The sequence below is a fragment of the Onychomys torridus genome, chromosome 13 (assembly GCF_903995425.1).
Source record: "Onychomys torridus chromosome 13, mOncTor1.1, whole genome shotgun sequence".
NCBI classification, from domain to species: domain Eukaryota; kingdom Metazoa; phylum Chordata; class Mammalia; order Rodentia; family Cricetidae; genus Onychomys; species Onychomys torridus.
In genome coordinates, this window is record NC_050455.1 from 3,714,552 (window position 1) to 3,720,551 (window position 6,000).

A 6,000-nucleotide genomic window follows, 5' to 3' on the forward strand; every position below is an offset into this window, starting at 1 on the left:
CTCAAGTGGATTTCCAAAGTGGCTGTACAAGTTTGCACTCCCACCAACAGTGGGGGAGAGTTCCCCTTGCTCCACATCCTCTCCAACATAAGCTGTCTGCAGTGTTTTTTATCTTAGCCATTCTGACAGGTGTAAGATGGTATCTCAGAGTCGTTTTGATTTGCATTTCCCTGATGACTAAGGATGTGGCAGTAGGATCAGAATCCATCCTTGGTGCATGAGTGGGCTTTTGGGAGCCCACTACCTATGATGGGTCACCTTGCACAGCCTTGAGGCAGGGGGAGGGACTTGGAATTGCCTGTACTGGATGTGCCTCCCCATGGGAGGCCGTGGCTTTTTGTGGGGAGTAGTAGGGGGTGAGTTAGGAGGGGGAGCCTGGGAGGGACAGGAGGAGGAAAGGGGGGATCTTTGATTGGTGTGTAAAATGAATGGGAAATTTTTCTGAACAAAAACACTTGTTTTTCCTTAGGCCCTTCCTGGATGAGCTCATGTGCCCCCGTGGCTATACTTAGATCCCCCAGATCTGCACCTCAAGTGCCAACATCTCTCCTGAGATTTTCACCCACAAACTGAAACTCAAATTCAATCCAGCCAAGCAGCCCCCTCCCTTCCCCCTCCCCTCTCCCCGCCTCTCTCTTTGTGAGGTGACATTCTTGACCCTCTTCTTCTGTTCTCCCCACCCTGCCTTTTCCACTCAATGCTAATTTGTACTTTTAAGTCAGAAAGTGTTTCCAAAATTTAAATTTGAGCAATAGATTCTCTTGTTTAACAATCCATCTGCCTCTGGGATCTGGTCTAAACACCATAGTAGCATGAAGCCCTGTACATTTCTGGATTCCTCCCCTAGCGCCCATCTTTACAGTATCATACATACCAGCAATCAAGCACCACTTTCAGTTCCCTGCACTGACTTAGTGTCTTTGGTTTTAGAATTATTGTTTTTCATGTTCCTTTGTGCCTTGAGCTCTCTCCCCAGCTTCTTGGTCTAGTTAGTGTCCATGCTCCAGTCTAAGGTTAGAAATCACTTCTCCCCGGAGCCCTTCCTGACCTCCTCTGACTAGGTTAGGTGATTACCACACTCTTTCCCATTACTTCATGGTTACGCCTAGGAAAGCATTGGTCTATGCTCTTGGTTTATTTCTTATTAAACTGGAAGTAGACTGTTCACCAGTTTAACCCCTTTATCAAACAGTACACGCCATGTGTTGGGGAGTCAGTGTTTGCTGAATAAATGAATGGACTAAAACATTATACTATGTCAAGGGGGTTTACCTAAGGTGGGAGGTAGTGTAGGGAAAGAAATGATGACAAAGCTTAAAATCAGAAGCTAGGTCAAATTCCAGCTGTGTCTCTTAGACTGCTACAATACACCTTAGACAATGAATGTGACTTCTAGGACTGAAGAGCCCACCAGGGTCGAGGCACTGTTACCGAGTGCTGGCAACTCACTGATGAAGAAACACATAGTAACTGCCACCAAGGAATCTGAGTCCAAGACGTGTATACAATGTGATAGTTGGGAGGAAAGAGCATGCCAAGTTCAGAGAATAGCTTGTGAGAAGGACTGCAGGAGTGACTGGGTGCCTCACTGGGCAAGTGAAATTTGTCCGCTAGGGTTAGAGAATAAACTTCAGAGTTGGCAGCTGGAAACAGCTGGGATGAGGAGAGGAGGTCAGAGGGATCAAAGGGAATCACATCACGAAGAATCGCTTATAAGGTCACTATCATGGGGCTTAGTATTCATTCTCAAGGCCATGTTAAAAGGGTTTTTAACAAGAGAGTCCCATGGTTAGATTTCTACCACAGAAGAGTGGCCATATGGAAAATGGGCTGAAAGAACAGAAAGAACTTGGTGACTTCATTGCTTGAGAGAGGTGGGTGGGTCAAGGAAGAGGAATGGTGGGATCCAACTTGTGATGTACATGATGGTTTAGAGAAGTGTCATTTGTTGATTGAAAGGTTGAAGAAGTCAGAGAAGCCTTTGGACAAAGGGTGGTTGTGGAGCTGAGAGGGCTGGGGACCCAGACAAGGGCCATGACAGGCTTTCCTAGTAGCTCTGCCAGGGACCAGGTCTTAGGTTTGGTTTACTGGAACTGGCTTGAGCTGAGCAAGCAGTTCTCAGGAACCAATCAGCAGGTGTCCCACAGCCTTCTGCTAGCTAAGGATAGCTTTTCCTACCCTGCTGCTGAAAAGACCCTAACCACTAGAGCCACCTACCAATCCCATGAACTTTTTGTTGAAATCCACCAATTAGTCCCCAGATTCATCTCTCCTTCCTGGAATTCCCCTAACCCTGCTTAAAAGGAGCCTGTGAGCTTCTCTTGGGGTTGCTATTTGGCACTTTGTCAGATGGTTAAAACCCAACATGTTGGAAATTTTAATAAATGTTGTTGCTGATTGCATACGTGACTGGTGGTCTTTTATGAGACTTCTCATGGACCCTAACATAGTGACCTATAAGCAGGAAGCAGGAGGGGGGAGAAAAATCCTGGAGTTAGGAAAAACAGCTAGCAAGTTACTGCTGTAGTTAAAGGTGAGGCAATGGGGCTTGAACTGAGGTGAGCAGATAGAAGGGTTCTAGGTTACAGGAGAGATGAGCACAAGTGTGTGCACATGCTCACAGAAGCCAGAAGGGGGTGTCAGAGCTAGGGAGGATGGGGTGCCAGCAGGAAACTATCAACAGGAAAGAAGTTGAGGTTAGTACCATCCCTGTACCTGTCCCTCTGCTCCACCCACACTGTAGAGTCTTCCTCACAATCCCACCCTCATCCCCTATGAACAGTTTGTTGGTTATTTCTGCCTATAGACTCACCAGTCTGCAGTTACTGCTTCTCTTGGGTAGTTCCTATCGCATGGCTTCAGCTAGCATCCAAATACGGTATTCCCTTTATCTCTGGGGGTCTTAACAGCTACCGTAACAGTCCTGGGCTGCTTTTCTATCCCTCTCAGGGTGCCTTAGCCTTACAATTATTTGGTAAATCATGCCTTCCTTAATCTCAGTTAAATCCTTTGAGCATGTCATTGGTGTCCTACAGAAATCCTGATCTACTGTTTATATTAATCCCATTTCAATTACCAGTGTGCCATTTTTGTGGATGCATTAGTTAACTTGTTCTATCAAATGGGGTATAAGTGATTGCTGTAGTCAAAATTGCAGTTTAATACCACATCTTGAAAGCTCTGACTGTAATTAGCTTAATTTCAGAGATGATTATTGACAAGTACTAGTGCTCACTGGTTGCTATAGTCACTCTATAAAGTAGTTTGGACCACTCCGTCCTTCTCAGCAGTTTCCTCTTCCCCTTCCTTTTGGAGGCCATGTCTAATAATTCACCTAATGATGCACTACCATTATTTTCAGTAGTTACTTTTTCTTGAAAGAATGTTTCTGTCTTATCTAGGCTGTTCTCAGGCTCCTGGGCTCAAGTGATCATCACACCTCAACCTTTCAAGCAGTTTGACATAGGTGCATATCACTGTGCCCAGCACCTTTTCAGTCACAATGGTCATCAATTTCTTTTAAAAATATTTTAATTTTTATTATTTTGTAATTGCATATAGACATGACCACATGAGTACAGATGTGTGAAGTTTGGAAGATGTTGGATTCTCTGGAGCTGGAGTTATAGCAAGCTGTGTAGCTGGATACCCTACAAGAGCAATGAGCATTTTTAACTGCTGAGCTATCTTCTGTCCCCAGGCTGTCAATTAAGAAAATGTGCCAGAGACTCCCTGATTTACTTACAATTCTCAAGATGAACATTAACACCCTTGTTTAGTAGATAAGGAAGTGGGGCTCAGAGAAGCTAAATAACCTGATAACAACTTTAGCAATGGAACATCAGGAAATGAACCAAGTGCTGTACTTCATACATTTAGACCCTGCCTCTGTGCCCCGCTGCTAAGGACACATGCCCTATGATTGTATGATGAATTTGGAAATGAGTGTTGCGTGATTGTAAGTCACCAGTCAGCTGGATGTCTGGATAGTGATCACGGGTGAGCAAAAGGCGCTTCACACACTGGGCTCTGATTGGTGTTTCCCTCAGTGTTGACGGGAGGCTGGTGGAAGCGTGTGGCTCCCTCAAGGGTTGTGGTTCTCTTGCAGGTATATGGGGTATCAGGATACTAAGTCCTCAGCAGCACTCAGTTTACAGCTTCAGCCTATGGTCTCAGACACTTTGCCCAGATATGACTCCCCTTTGGAATGCTTCTAAAGACCAGGACCACAGGTCCTCTGTGGTGCCTCACAGCCTTTCATCAGAACTAACTTGCTCTCCTTCACTCTTCCCCTCTCTCCATCTCTCTTCCCCTCTCCCTCTGACCCATAGTTTCCCTTCTTTTTTCCCTGGCTGCTCTTCACATATTGCATTGCTTGTACCTCTGGTGCTTGGATGTCAGGGGTGCTGCCTGCACCACTCAGGGTTGTGTGGGCCACTCAGGAACCAGATAGTAGGCGTGATCAGTATCACTCAGGTATGGGCACTTATTGCCGTGCAGGTAGGATCTCTGGATGGTTCACTGCCAGGTGGGTCCAAGTCCATGGTTGTTTCTTCAGCTGTCAGGCAACTGTGATGAGGCTTCCCTGCTTCTTCTGCTGCCTCTGGCTTTGCTGCTTCCTGCCTTGGGTTACCAGGTCAGCCCACACTACTTAAAGTGGTTACAGAAAGACCACCCAAGAGAAATCTTTGTTGAGCCTAATCCTGAAACATCACTGTAAGTAGTCCAGGGAATATTTTTCAGAGTAAGTAGATTCACTGAGTGAGGCCAAGCAGCATCCTGAGAGCCCCAGAAGGAGTATCCAACCAAGGCTACTTGCATGAGCACATCACAGCATAGCTTCAACACCAGTCACAGTCATTGAGGTTGGTGTTATAGACCAATTATGGCCTTGCCTCTTTGAATCCATCAGAACAATTCCCTCCCCAAGGGGAAATGCTCCTTCTCTGGCCAAGGTGGACATGGTTCCTGGGGTCATCTAAAGTTCATCAAGACTTGTTTTAGCAAAAAAATGGATACAAACTATTTCAAACAGCACTAGCTGGTGCTGAGCCTTTGGGAGCCAGAACCATCGGCTGCATCATTGTAGTCATATCAGGAAGTGTACAGAGGATTCAAGATGGCTGGTGCTAGGTCATTAGACTACCAATCCTCTTGCTCAAGGCAGCCAGGGCCAGTCCAGCATCTGCATTAGGGAGCCAGATTGCCCCATCTCTGATGGCCTTGCTTAGTGACAGGAAAATGAACTTCAGAAGGAACACATATGGATAAACTTAATGTATTAACCAGACACTGACTCTAAAAGATCTTAATGATATTTTAACAATGCTCAGCACCTGCTACTTGTCTAGGGCACTGAGTGTCCATCTTAGTAGGAAGGAGGGGAGGAATGGGGATAGTAAGAGTAGTTGAGAGGCAAACTTGCTTGAGGTTTTACGAAGGGAGAGGCAGATCAAGTTTTATGTGGGAGGGTGCAAGGAAACAGGTTTGAAAATAGGTCACAGGGAGTGGAAAAGAGGATAAACTCATTTCCCATGTACGTTTAGAAAAACTGATAAGAAGGCGAGAGTTTTCTTTCCACCCAAGGGAAGCCCATGAGTTCTCACATGGGAGTTTCTAAGTGGTAGGAGTTATGTTTTACTAATCTCCTATCGCTGTTTAGTAACCATTATGAAACCATCGAAGCAAGCAACAACAAAGTGATGACTAATGTATGTAGTGAAACTCCAGAGTGTTCTCTGAGTGGAAAGTGTGGTGGGTGTTGGTTGGTTAGGCCTCACTGTGTAGCCCAAGCTTGTCACTAGTCAACTGGCTGAGGGTGCTTTTGTTTTACCTGATGTAGAAATCACGCACAGGCAGGACACTCTGTTGGTCTCTAGCATCTTTTCTTCCCCCGCTGTCAGCAGCAAGCAGCAGCTGCACACACGAAGCGGCAAGTGGCACCCTGTCATATGACAGGCCCTGCACAGGGCTTGGCTCTTTCGTGAGCCGGAGCAGGCT